Consider the following 11443-nt stretch of genomic DNA (forward strand, 5'->3'; position numbering starts at 1 on the left):
CTACTTACCTCAGTGCACTGCTTCTTCGTTTGCCTGTTACGGCAGGCGTCAATGGCTGGTATGCATAATAAAATAAAAAAAAACGAACTGCAAAAAGCATCAGCAATAGCTTACCGATGGTGACAAAAAGACGAATTAAAAGAAGCTACAGGGGAAATGTATTGTGGCAAGGAGGATTCCTCCTTCAGAGCATTGCAAGCTGTTTCATTATTTGCTCTTTTAAAGTTTCACTGAAAGGTGCAATCCCATGTTGCCAGCTGAAAAATATATATATTTTGTAAATAAATGTAACAATATAATTGTTTCCCTACAATATAACCCTGCTAAAAGGTAAAGATTTGGGGGTTTTGTTCCTTGGGAAATGAATTACAAATGGGATTTCTTAGGAGCCTCTGAATGATGAAGTGTTTGTCAGCCAGTGTTTTCTTTGTCATTAGCTCACCCTTTCTTTATCAGAGCCAAATAAGTTGGGGGGACAGGGATAGAGGCGACTCCGGCTGTGCAAACACTTATTGAACACACAGGGCCATCAAGCAATAGGGAGCAGCCAGATGAAATCCAACAGTGAAGAAGAAAAGGGGAAAACAGTGCAGCGTGTGGATGCCCTAATAATGTGCAAGTGTGGTTGGCAGTGCCAGGGAAAGGGGGAATGTTCCTAAGATCCCATAAAGCAATAGTATCCAGAATACTAAATGATGGTGTGTAATTAACCCTTTGATTAAATGAACACAATAAGTGTAATATAAACAACTAGTTATACCCGGCATAACATACGCCAGTCTGAAAGACCTGAAAGTTTATTAAGGATTACTCTTTGTTTTCACCCCTCCCTGTAATGCCTTACTGTCTCTTGTACGCTCTTCCCCACCTTACTCTCTCATCCATCATGCCCTGCTCCTCTTTGCACACCCTACCTGTCTGCTCCTCTCTGTGCACACTACTCCTCCCTCTCCTACTGTACTCTTCTGTTTCCATGTTTCCCCTCCTACTCACCTTGCTTGTCTCTCCTCTCCTCTCTTTGCTCTCCCTGCCTTACTGTCTGCTCCTCTCTGTGCACACTACTCACCCCTCTCCTACTCTTCTGTCTCCATGTTTTCCCTCCTACTCTCCTTGCAGTCTTTCCTCCCCCATGTAAACACTGCTATCCGCTGTCTATCTCATCTCCCCCCTCCATCATGCCCTGCTCCTCTTTGCACTTTCCTCGCCCCCTTTGCTCTCCGTTTTACTGTGTCTGCTCCTCTCTGTGCACACTACACTCACCCCTCTCCTACTCATCTCATCTGTCTTCTCCGCTCCTTTCTGCCACTGCCATTAAAATCCCCTCCCCCAGTTTCCTGGGTGAGTGAGAGAGTGCTCAGTCTATCACAGAGTGGGATGTATATGTAACCCTCTTTTACCCCCCCTACATGAGATTGGGTGGGGTACACTCCTTCTGGTTACTCTGAGTGGTCTTGGTGCTGTGACCTGCTGGCAAACAGGAGGGCTGAGGGCTCCGCGGTGTTCTGGGGAGAGCCCAGGACAGGGAACAGGGGATGGTGGTGGGACAGGTTATCTTGCTCTCTGGGTGGTGCAGCGCCTCCAGCCAGAAGGGATCCCCTGGGGTCTCCAGAGGAGAGACCCCCACTGACACTCCATCCTCCTCACACCAGGAACAGTGACACACACAGCAGCTTCTTTCTGTGGTTCTTTATTCAGAGCAGCATACACAGCATACAGCAGAACATCATAGGCCTGATCTTGCTCTCTTCCATTCTACCATGGCAGCTTAACTTCCCCCCCCCCCCCCCATCCTTACCCAGGTGGGACAAGAGGGGGAGAACGATTCTCTGTCCTCTCTCCTCAAGATCTTCTCTCAGACTCCTTGATTAACTAACTGATAACTTATTTTAGGAAACATGTCTCAATTTGAATATCCTCAGGGAGTGTCTCTAGCTTTGAATCATTACAACTCAAAATTGGATACTGATTGGCTCACACACATCAGGGGGTGTTCCAACCCATATCCACCCTTTGGATTAACATGCTCAAAGGTTCCTTAGGCCCGCCTCTGAATATTGCTACAATACTCAGAGCTGAAATGCAAACAGGCCAACTGAAGGAATTAACCTTTCCACTGCCTGTTCTAACAGGACCGACAGAGGAAAGGCCCAGAAGTAGCAATAGCTGCCGAAGGCCAGGCTATATATATATATATTTCTTTATAAAATGCCGACAGTGTATTCAGCACTTTACAAAGACAATACACTAAAGGGAATTCTAATAATCCAAAGTCAGACAATAGGAAAGGAAATACCTGCCCCGGAGAGCTTACAATCTAAGTGGTATGATGGGAGAGTTACAGAGACAGCAGGCGAGGGAATAAGTGCTGTAGCTGGCAGGGGTTGACTACAATGGTTGTTAGGAGTGACTGTGGGTGTGGGACAGAAGCCATGAGTGAAGGCTATTGGGATGCTTCTTTTGCGATGTGCGTGCGATGGTTGGTTGGTATCAAATTAGATGGGTTAACACCATTAGCAGGGGAAGAGGTGGCAGGAAGGTGTGGGTGAGAGCAGGTGTGTATATGGCTTGGTCCAGGATTAGGAGAGATATCCCTAGCTGCAAGGAGTAGGCAAGCAGATTCAAAAACATGGTCAGCAAGACGTCAGACGTACGGCTGCGCTTATACTACCGGCTACGGGTGACGTCACCCGTCTCCGTCGCCATTGCGCAAGTTGTAATTTGAGTTTTGGAGACGGCTAAAAGGGGAGTGATGTCAGGCAAGGGGGAAGGCGGAGGGGCGGAGACAAGAGCAAGGGGGAAGGCAGAGGGGCGGAGACAAGAGCAAGGGGGAAGGCAGAGGGGCGGAGACAAGAGCAAGGGGGAAGGCAGAGGGGCGGAGACAAGAGCAAGGGGGAAGGCAGAGGGGCAGAGACAAGAGAAAGGGGGAAGGCTGAAACAGAGAAGAGTTGTAATTTCTGTTTGTATGCTGAATTTACTTTACTTTTACTTTAAATTATGGGAGAATTTACTATTTTAAAGTTGTTAATATAGTGTGTTTCACTTGACAGACACACAATCACACACAGGGCCGCCAACAGAAATCATAGGGCCCAGGACAAATGAAAGGAGCAGGGCCCCGACCCTCCAAACCCATAGCGCACCTACCATGGAAAAAAAAAAAATTTAGCGCGCAACTTTTACTTAACTGTTTTCCTCTGATTGTAATACAGAAAAACATTACAATGCAATCTGTTTATTTGTATATTTTCAACAAAAGACAGGTGACTGACTAACTTCCTGGGTGGGTGAGTTGGGTGGATGACTGCCTGGGTCGGTGAGTTGGATGACTGACCTTGACCGGGTGGGTGCTGCTTCCTGCTTCCTTGCCTGCCAGGCACTTCCTGCCCCCAATATCCCCGCGACTGCTGCCCGGTGCGGGAGGTAGGCGCAGGGGGGGGCCGAGACCCGCAGGCAGCAGGCCGAACACCCTGGCTTTTCCTGCGCATGCGCACCGGGACCTCAGCTCTGTGCATTCGCACGGGAAACGCCGCTTTTTTAAAAATAAAACGGGCTCAGCCATGCAGGGGGCCCGGGCGGCTGGGGGCCCTGACTCACGGGGCCCGGGACGTCAACCCCGACAGACCCCCCTGTTGGCGGGCTTGATCACACACACACATCCCACCTTTCCCTGCACTCACATGTACATCCCCCATCTCCCTGCATATCATACACACATCCCCCCTCTCTGTGCACTCACACACAGACACATTTCCCCTCTTCCTGCATCAGAAGCTATCTGATTGGTTTATAGCCTGTCACATGGTGAGACCATCGCTGTAAAAATCAAATTCTACTGACTAGAGATTTAGGTCACGCCGTTGCACCTACTATAAGCGAATGCGGCGGATTGAATGCACTATAAGCGCAGCCTAAGGGTGGCACCATTGGCTGCTGTTTGGGGGATCTATGGACTATGCCGGTTTGTCTAATCTCAAAGTTACACTTCATTTTTTTACTTCCTGTTACCTATACATATGCACAGTGTTCGACAAAGCCAGTCGCCAGGGGCGACCCAAAATTGCCCGCTCGTGATTGGCTCAAGCAGCGCACGTTCTGCTGTTTAATTTCCCCTGCTCGCGCTGGAGGAAGTAAAAAAAAAAGATGGAGGCGCATTCATATTGCGGGAGACTACCCCGCCTCCAGCTCGCTCAGCAGCACTTTCCCTCCTCCCTCGTAACGTTCTCAGACATGGCAGCCAGAGTGCGTCTCCGCTCGGGTGCATGCGCATCCCTCTCTGCAGCTCCACCTTGATTGGCTGGCGGCGGCCTGAGGGGGTGAGCAACGTTGCCAGTGGGGTGGATAGCGCGGCACTCGGGGAGGGTGGGGGTTGCGTCTCATTATGGCGACGCAGATGGAAGGTGAGAGTGCTGCTGCTGCTTTTGCTGTGGAGGAGGACAAAGGGAGAGTGGAGAGCCCTGGGCAGGTAATTACAGCGGGGCCCCGGGGGAGATTGTTAGATCCAATCTTCTTGATCAGACCTAGGGCAGGAAACCTTTTTACTCTACCCGGGGAGCTTTCCATGGCCCTGCTATATGCTTCTGGTCTCAGATATGATAGTTACTCACCCGGAGTGCGAGAAAACAGGAACACAAGGGATACTGATTTCTCACAACTGTTTAATAATTGTACAGAGACCAGCTGATTTAAAACTTAACAGAGACCAAAATATTTAACTATCTTAGTCCCTGAGAAAAATAAAGCTAGCACATCTTGCTTTAACCTTTTCAGTCCCTGAAGGGAACAGAGCTGACAGATACAATGTTTAACCTTACAGAGATTAAACCCTCAGTACCTGTCTCATGTGCGACATCCCTTGTCGTGTGTGTGTGTGTGTGTGTGTGTGTCTGTGTATACAATCACCCACTCACCCAGTCAGTGACAGTCACCCACCCCCTCTCTGCCACCCCCACTCCCTCTCTCTGTCATCCACACTCTGGATCTGGATATCTTATTTACCCTATATATCTTAACTGCCCTATACCTACACCAAAATAACCTATACTGCTTTCTTCCAGATCTAACTCTCGAGCTTCACATGGGAGACATCGGAATACCCCCTAACCCAGAAGACAGGTAGGGAACACCTCCCCTCCAATGTATAACATTGTGGGAATAAGGTACCTGGACATTGAGGGACTGCGGATAAGGTAAGATCCCAGGCGGGATTGCTGCTTTAGATATTGTGAAGCGGGGGCGTCCAGGCACTAGTTAAGGGGTTCAGGAAACTAGTCATTCATATCTGGCTTTTTTTTTACATTTTTCTAGAAAACACACACAAGACACACACACACACGACTAATTGTAGTAAAGTATAAATGTAATACAATAAATAAACTTATGCCAAAAACAAATTATTAGTTCTTACTAGGAATTTATTCAATTTCTTTTTTTAAAAAGTGGGGCTGGGGCGGGGCTAGGTGGCTAGTAGATTTTTGGGTGATTTGTCAACCACTGAGATTATATACAGTTGTGTGAAAAAGAAAGTAAACCCTCTTTGAATTCTATGGTTTTACATATCAGGACATAATAACAATCATCTGTTCCTTAGCAGGTCTTAAAATTAGGTAAATACAACCTCAGATGAACAACAACACATTACATATTACAAAAGCAAAAAAAGAAATGGAATGCGCCAAATATAGATGCTGGATTTTTATATTACAAACATTTAGTCCAGTAGGTTTAAACGAGAATCTGGACCTTTTAGCTTTTCAATAAATAATATGTGGTTCTTTTAAATTAATTGATTATCTCATTTTAGCCCCAACATAAATATTTCACTTTCAATACATATTTATTATTATTTTTTAATCAGGTTTTGGGTGTTTTAAGTGTTTTAATATACATAGTTAATTTACTGTGTTCATAATTACTCTAAATGTTTCTAATATGTGTAAAATGTATTGCTTTTTAAACAAAATAAAAACATTTTTTTGAATGTATTCTTTCGTGACATGAACCAGTCATTATATCATGAGCACTGGTTCATTTATATATGAAGGATCTATTAATCAATTTCATCAAGATTGATCAATTTAACAATTTGTAATTAGCAAGCCTATATATTATGATTGGACTAGTGCTGTGATATCCCTGACGAAGCCATTCATTGGTGAAACGCGTAGGAGGAGGAGCCAAGGGTCTGTGCTCTCATCTGGTCTAGTGGAGTGAAGCAAGCAGTACAGCTTATTGGGTCTACGATAGCGGCACTTGCCACAGGCTTGCTTGCCTGTCTATCGGATAACACCACTGCGGAGGAGGATCGGAGGAGGATCAACACAGCCCAGAGACAACCGGGAAGGGTCAGTACGTTATATCCGGAAGTGACGTCAGACCCGGACACCCGGCGGGCTGTGCGGTGCCAGTAATTTTTCCATCGTGACCGGAGAGATTGTTGGGAGGAGAGAACCATCGCCCCCCCACGGATCATCGGTGTTTAGGGTGAGCACACTGAGCATTGGCTCAACCCTGGGGTACCCCTCTCAACCAACACATGCCCTGACATTTTACGTTTCCATCTCGGGGCAACCTCCTGGGTCCCAAGGACTCTGATCTTAAGCCGGGACATTCCCGCTGTTACCCCTTTGAGATTCAACGAGCAGAAACTTGCTTCATTTGCACACCATTATTTATTTGAACTTTATTATTGTATTTTTTGAGTTTTAAGTGTTTTTAGACCTTACTGATTGTGATCTTAGGGACACAATCTATTATAAAACTGTTTATATTTACCATTACCTCATTGACTGCGCTTCCAAGTTGATTTTCCTTTCTTTTTATTACATATTACACCGGGTCATGATTTATTTAACAAAAATAAAGCCAAAATGGAGAAGACATGTGTGAAAAACTAAGTATACCTTATGAGTCAATAGCTTGTAGAACCACCTTTAGCAGCAATAACTTAAAGTAATCATTTTCTGTATGACTTTATCAGTCTCTCACATCGTTGTGGAGGACTTTTGGCCCACTCTTCTTTACAACGTTGCTTCAGTTCATTCAGGTTTGTGGGCATTTGTTTATGCACAGCTCTCTTAAGGTCCAGCCACAGCATTTCAATCGGGTTGAGGTCTGGACTTTGACTGGGCCATTGCAACACCTTGATTATTTTCTTTTTCAGCCATTCTCTTGTAGATTTGCTGGTGTGCTTGGGATCATTGTGCTGTTGCATGACCCAATTTCGGACAAGCTTTAGCTGTGGGACAGATGGCCTCACATTTGACTCTAGAATACTTTGGTATACAGAGGAGTTCATGGTCGACTCAATGACTGCAAAGTTCCCAGGTCCTGTGGCTGCAAAACAAGCCCAAATCATCACCCCTCCACCGCCGTGCTTGACAGTTGGTATGATGTGTTTGTGCCGATATGCTGTGTTTGGTTTTCGCCAAACGTGGCGCTGTGTATTATGGCCAAACATCTCCACTTTGGTTTCGTCTGTCCAAAGGACATTGTTCTAGAAGTTTTGTGGTTTGTTTAGATGCAACTTTGCAAACCTAAGCCGTGCTGCCATGTTCTTTTTAGAGAGAAGAGGCTTTCTCCTGGCAACCCTTCAAAACAAACCATACTTGTTCAGTCTTTTTCTAATTGTACTGTCATGAACTTTAACATTTAACATGCTAACGGAGGCCTGTAGAGTCTGAGATGTACTATAACTTTTGAGCTTTTTTTGCAATTTCTCTGAGCATTGCACGGTCTTAATTCCTATGGAAGCAGTAAGGGTGTACTTATGTTTTCACACATGGCTTCTCTATTTTGGCTTAATTTTTGTTAAATAAATCATGACACGGTGTAATATGTCATGTGTTGTTGTTCATCTGAGGTTGTATTTGCCTCATTTTAAGACCTGCTAAGGCAGGGGTTAGCAAACTTTTTATGCCGAGCCCCCCTTTTCATCCATAAAATTTCTCGGCCCCCCCCTGCCTGATGTAATCAAAATCACATGGAAAAAAAAAACCTTTATTAAACGGTATACAACGTAAATACAAATATGTCTAAATACTTCCATATTTCAACAGCTCGCACTTGCAAAATTAGGCTGCGTCCACGCTGCCGCTGAGAGCGGTGACATCACCAACTCTCCAAGTATGAGCACAGTGTGTCCTGCATAATTTTGCAAGCGTGGATCGGGGCTATTTTTGTGTGTTTGTGTGGCGCTGTGTGTGTTGACTGCTGCTGAGCACACTTCAAAGACAATTTTGTTTGTCGCGCCAAGCTTGGGAGAGTGTACGTGCACAAAGGCAATACTTTTGGGGGGGGGCATTCATCCACCTCTTTGCTACCCCCCCCCTTTTTTTTCCTTCCCCTCCCTTCTCTTTGGCTTGCTATCCCGTGTCATCCAAACTCCTACCTATAGTATTATTTATTTTGTTTTCAGTTTTCAGTTTTTTTTACCTTATTTCTGTACATTCATAGTATGATTGATATAGGTGCAGCCGACCCTTTCACTTGCAGAGGATCGCAGCGAAGCAGGTTTCCAGCGGAGGAGAGCAGGAACACAGCGCTATTGCAAGGCAGATACCAAAAGGAGGGGCGTTGGACTTCACCGCGCTGGTGCGTGCTCCTCCCCGTAGCCCCCGCGTGTGCGCACACACCACCACCTGCACTATCCTGTTTGGCCGCCCGCGCACATCTTCTTGGCCACCCACGCACAGCTTTTTCGCCCTCGCACCCAGGTTTCGCCTTAATAATCTTGCGCCCCTTGCCCCCCATTTGCACACCACTGCATTCAACCACAACACACATGCTCAATCACAACCAACACACAAACAATCACAACACACACACACACACAATCACAACACACACACACCATCACAACCAACACACAATCATAATACCCACACTTTCACCTGGGGGGAGGCATGCTCCGATCCCCCATGCTGCTGAAAACTGGGGCGGGAAACAGACAACAAATGAAGGAGGGCTTGTCTGTGTGCAGAGAGAAGTCCCACCCCCTCTGCAAGACACAGAGCAGAGATGCAGTCTCAGCACTGAGCTGCTTGGCCGCCCGTGCACAGCTCTGCCCGCCCCCAGGTTTCCCCGCACGCAGCCTGCGCCCCCCAGTTTGCGCACCGCTGTGCTAAGGAACGGATGATTGTTATTATGTCCTGATATGTAAAACCATAGAATTCAAAGAGGGTGTACTTTCTTTTTCACGTGTGTATATATATTTTATTTAATTGTATGATGTTCCTTTCCCTTATTCTACTTGTGCAACAGGGAAATAAGAGAAAAGGTTTGTTCTTTGTCGTTTATTTCCTTTAACGGACTGACTAAAGTATTCAGAGAGCGTATGAATCCTTGCCATTTTGCATGTTACATGACACCGGGCTTTGAAGAAAAAAAAAAATTTATTAAAAAGTAATTCGTCAATTTGCAAGGCTCAGCTTTCAATTCTTTTGTAGATTTACATAACTCATCAACTTTCACAATATTAAAAAAAAAAAAAAAAAAATGACCATGAAATTTGCACTTTTTGGGTCAGAGGTGCTTCTTGTGCAAGATATCAAGTTTCATTGGTTTTTGGCAATGTGTGAGCCAGCCATGGATGTGCTAAATTAGACAAATATGGCTGACGTATAGAAGCCTCAGGCCAACAACCTATGGAGGAGATTGATTTACAAACAATATTATATACATGGTACTGTATCTGTAAACCACTTCTATATGCAGCTCTGAAAAGGTTTTAGCACAATCTCAAATAGATTTATAATCATGAAACTGTTGCTGTGATACATTCCCTCTAATAAAAACATGCTTTTGGCTACTGTAGTACACATTTGCTTTAATAAATAATCTATGCAGAATACACCAAGTTCTTATCCATGCGACTCCTCCTGTGGAGAAGGGGCCATATTTACTAATGTGTGTTACTCACCCGCTCAGCCAGAAGGGCCCATGTTACAGTCACTTTTTATTAGACATGTTGGAAATGTTTTATGAAATAACACTGCTTAATCAATATAGTCCTGTATGTTAAACCCCTGTCTAGTCCACATAGCTAAAGGGTCTTAGGCAGTGGCACTCTGCTTTCAATATTCTGGTAATATAGATCTCTGAGAAACATTGAAACTACAAGAAAAGTTGCTTGGCTTTGTGCAAACATTTTGCTATTCATTCCTTGTGGTTGGTCTGAAGCAGGGGTGGCCAACTCCAGCCCTCAAGGGCTACCAACAGGTCAGGTTTTCAGGATATCACTGCTTGAGCACACGTGGTTCAGTCTTTGACTGAGCCTCCTGTGCTGAAGCAGGGATATCTTGGAAACCTGACCTGTTGGTAGCCCTTGTGGATTGGAGCTGGCCACCCCTGACCTACAGTCATTCAGGAAAAATACATGCACTGGTTAACCAGTATATGCCATTTCTCAATATCCATCTAAATCTTTAGTAAAGATATTTTATCTCCAGCCTTTAAGCTGTTAACATGTATACAGTTTATGTAATTGATAAATGATGCATGCTGCAATACTACATGTATCAAATATGTTGTATGTGAAACACTGAACGAGCAAGAGTCACGGCTATTTCACGTGCGAATAACAACAGGGAGAGTCATTTTTTTGTTCTGCTTTATTAAAAAAAAAAAAAAAAATTTGCAATAATACTGACAGCCTGAAAAAATTATTCTGAAGATATTTACTGGTTTATTCTTCTGCAATATCGTTACCTTCGTACGTTTGTTTTCCAAAAACAAACAAACTGTTTTTCCTTTCACAAAGTTAACATTTTTAATCAGGTTTGAAAATTCAGTAAACGCAGATGTTTTCCAGCGCTGCCGTCTTGCGCAGCTGCAAACTGTTAGGACCAGTAACTCAGACGTGATATAGCAGGCCTGCTTAGCTCCCAGCATCCCTATTCCCAGTCTTTGGCTGCTGGGAGCAAACACCATCAGCTCGAGAAAATGAATGGATCACGCAGTGTGCACCCCCCACAACCATGTTAAGAGGTATTCCACATGCCCTGTAGTCATGTGCTAACTATCTAACATACCTAACAAACACTGGGCAAAAAAAAAAATATACATCATTTTCAGGAAGACAACTTAGGTTTCACCCAGTATGAAAAGAAAGAAAAAAATAATCTCACAGTTTTTTTTTTTGTTTTTTTACAGCAAAACACAGTTAAAGAACTATCTGTAACCTGCAAAACTTGTTGGGAGATCTGATATTTGCTGTCTAGGACTTTAAAACATGCACTAATGAACAACAACGCCAACTTATTTTGTATTTGCACCTAGGCTCCGGCTGTAGCAGTGCTCACGTTAATATTTATAAATGCATTTTTGTCTAACTTAACCGAGATGCCTGCAGCGTGTTTATTATACCGTCAACAGTTATAGCAGCACCATCTTACGTTTCCTTCTTTGTACAACAAAAAAATAATCCCAGCAGAAATCTCCCAGTCCA

General features: G+C 44.6%; 1 protein-coding gene across 5 annotated transcripts in view; it reads right to left on the minus strand.

The window, feature by feature from the left end:
• Nucleotides 1-10589: 10589 nt before the first annotated feature.
• SESN1 (sestrin 1) overlaps nucleotides 10590-11443 on the minus strand; it is a 268236-nt gene continuing 267382 nt past the window's right edge. For all 5 annotated transcript variants that reach the window (XM_075597581.1, XM_075597585.1, XM_075597582.1 and 2 more), the window contains exon 10: nucleotides 10590-11443. This exon is cut by the window's right edge and continues 402 nt beyond it. The gene's annotated coding sequence lies outside the window, so the exon portion shown is untranslated.

This window comes from Ascaphus truei, chromosome 4 (assembly GCF_040206685.1).
Source record: "Ascaphus truei isolate aAscTru1 chromosome 4, aAscTru1.hap1, whole genome shotgun sequence".
In the NCBI taxonomy this organism is placed as follows: domain Eukaryota; kingdom Metazoa; phylum Chordata; class Amphibia; order Anura; family Ascaphidae; genus Ascaphus; species Ascaphus truei.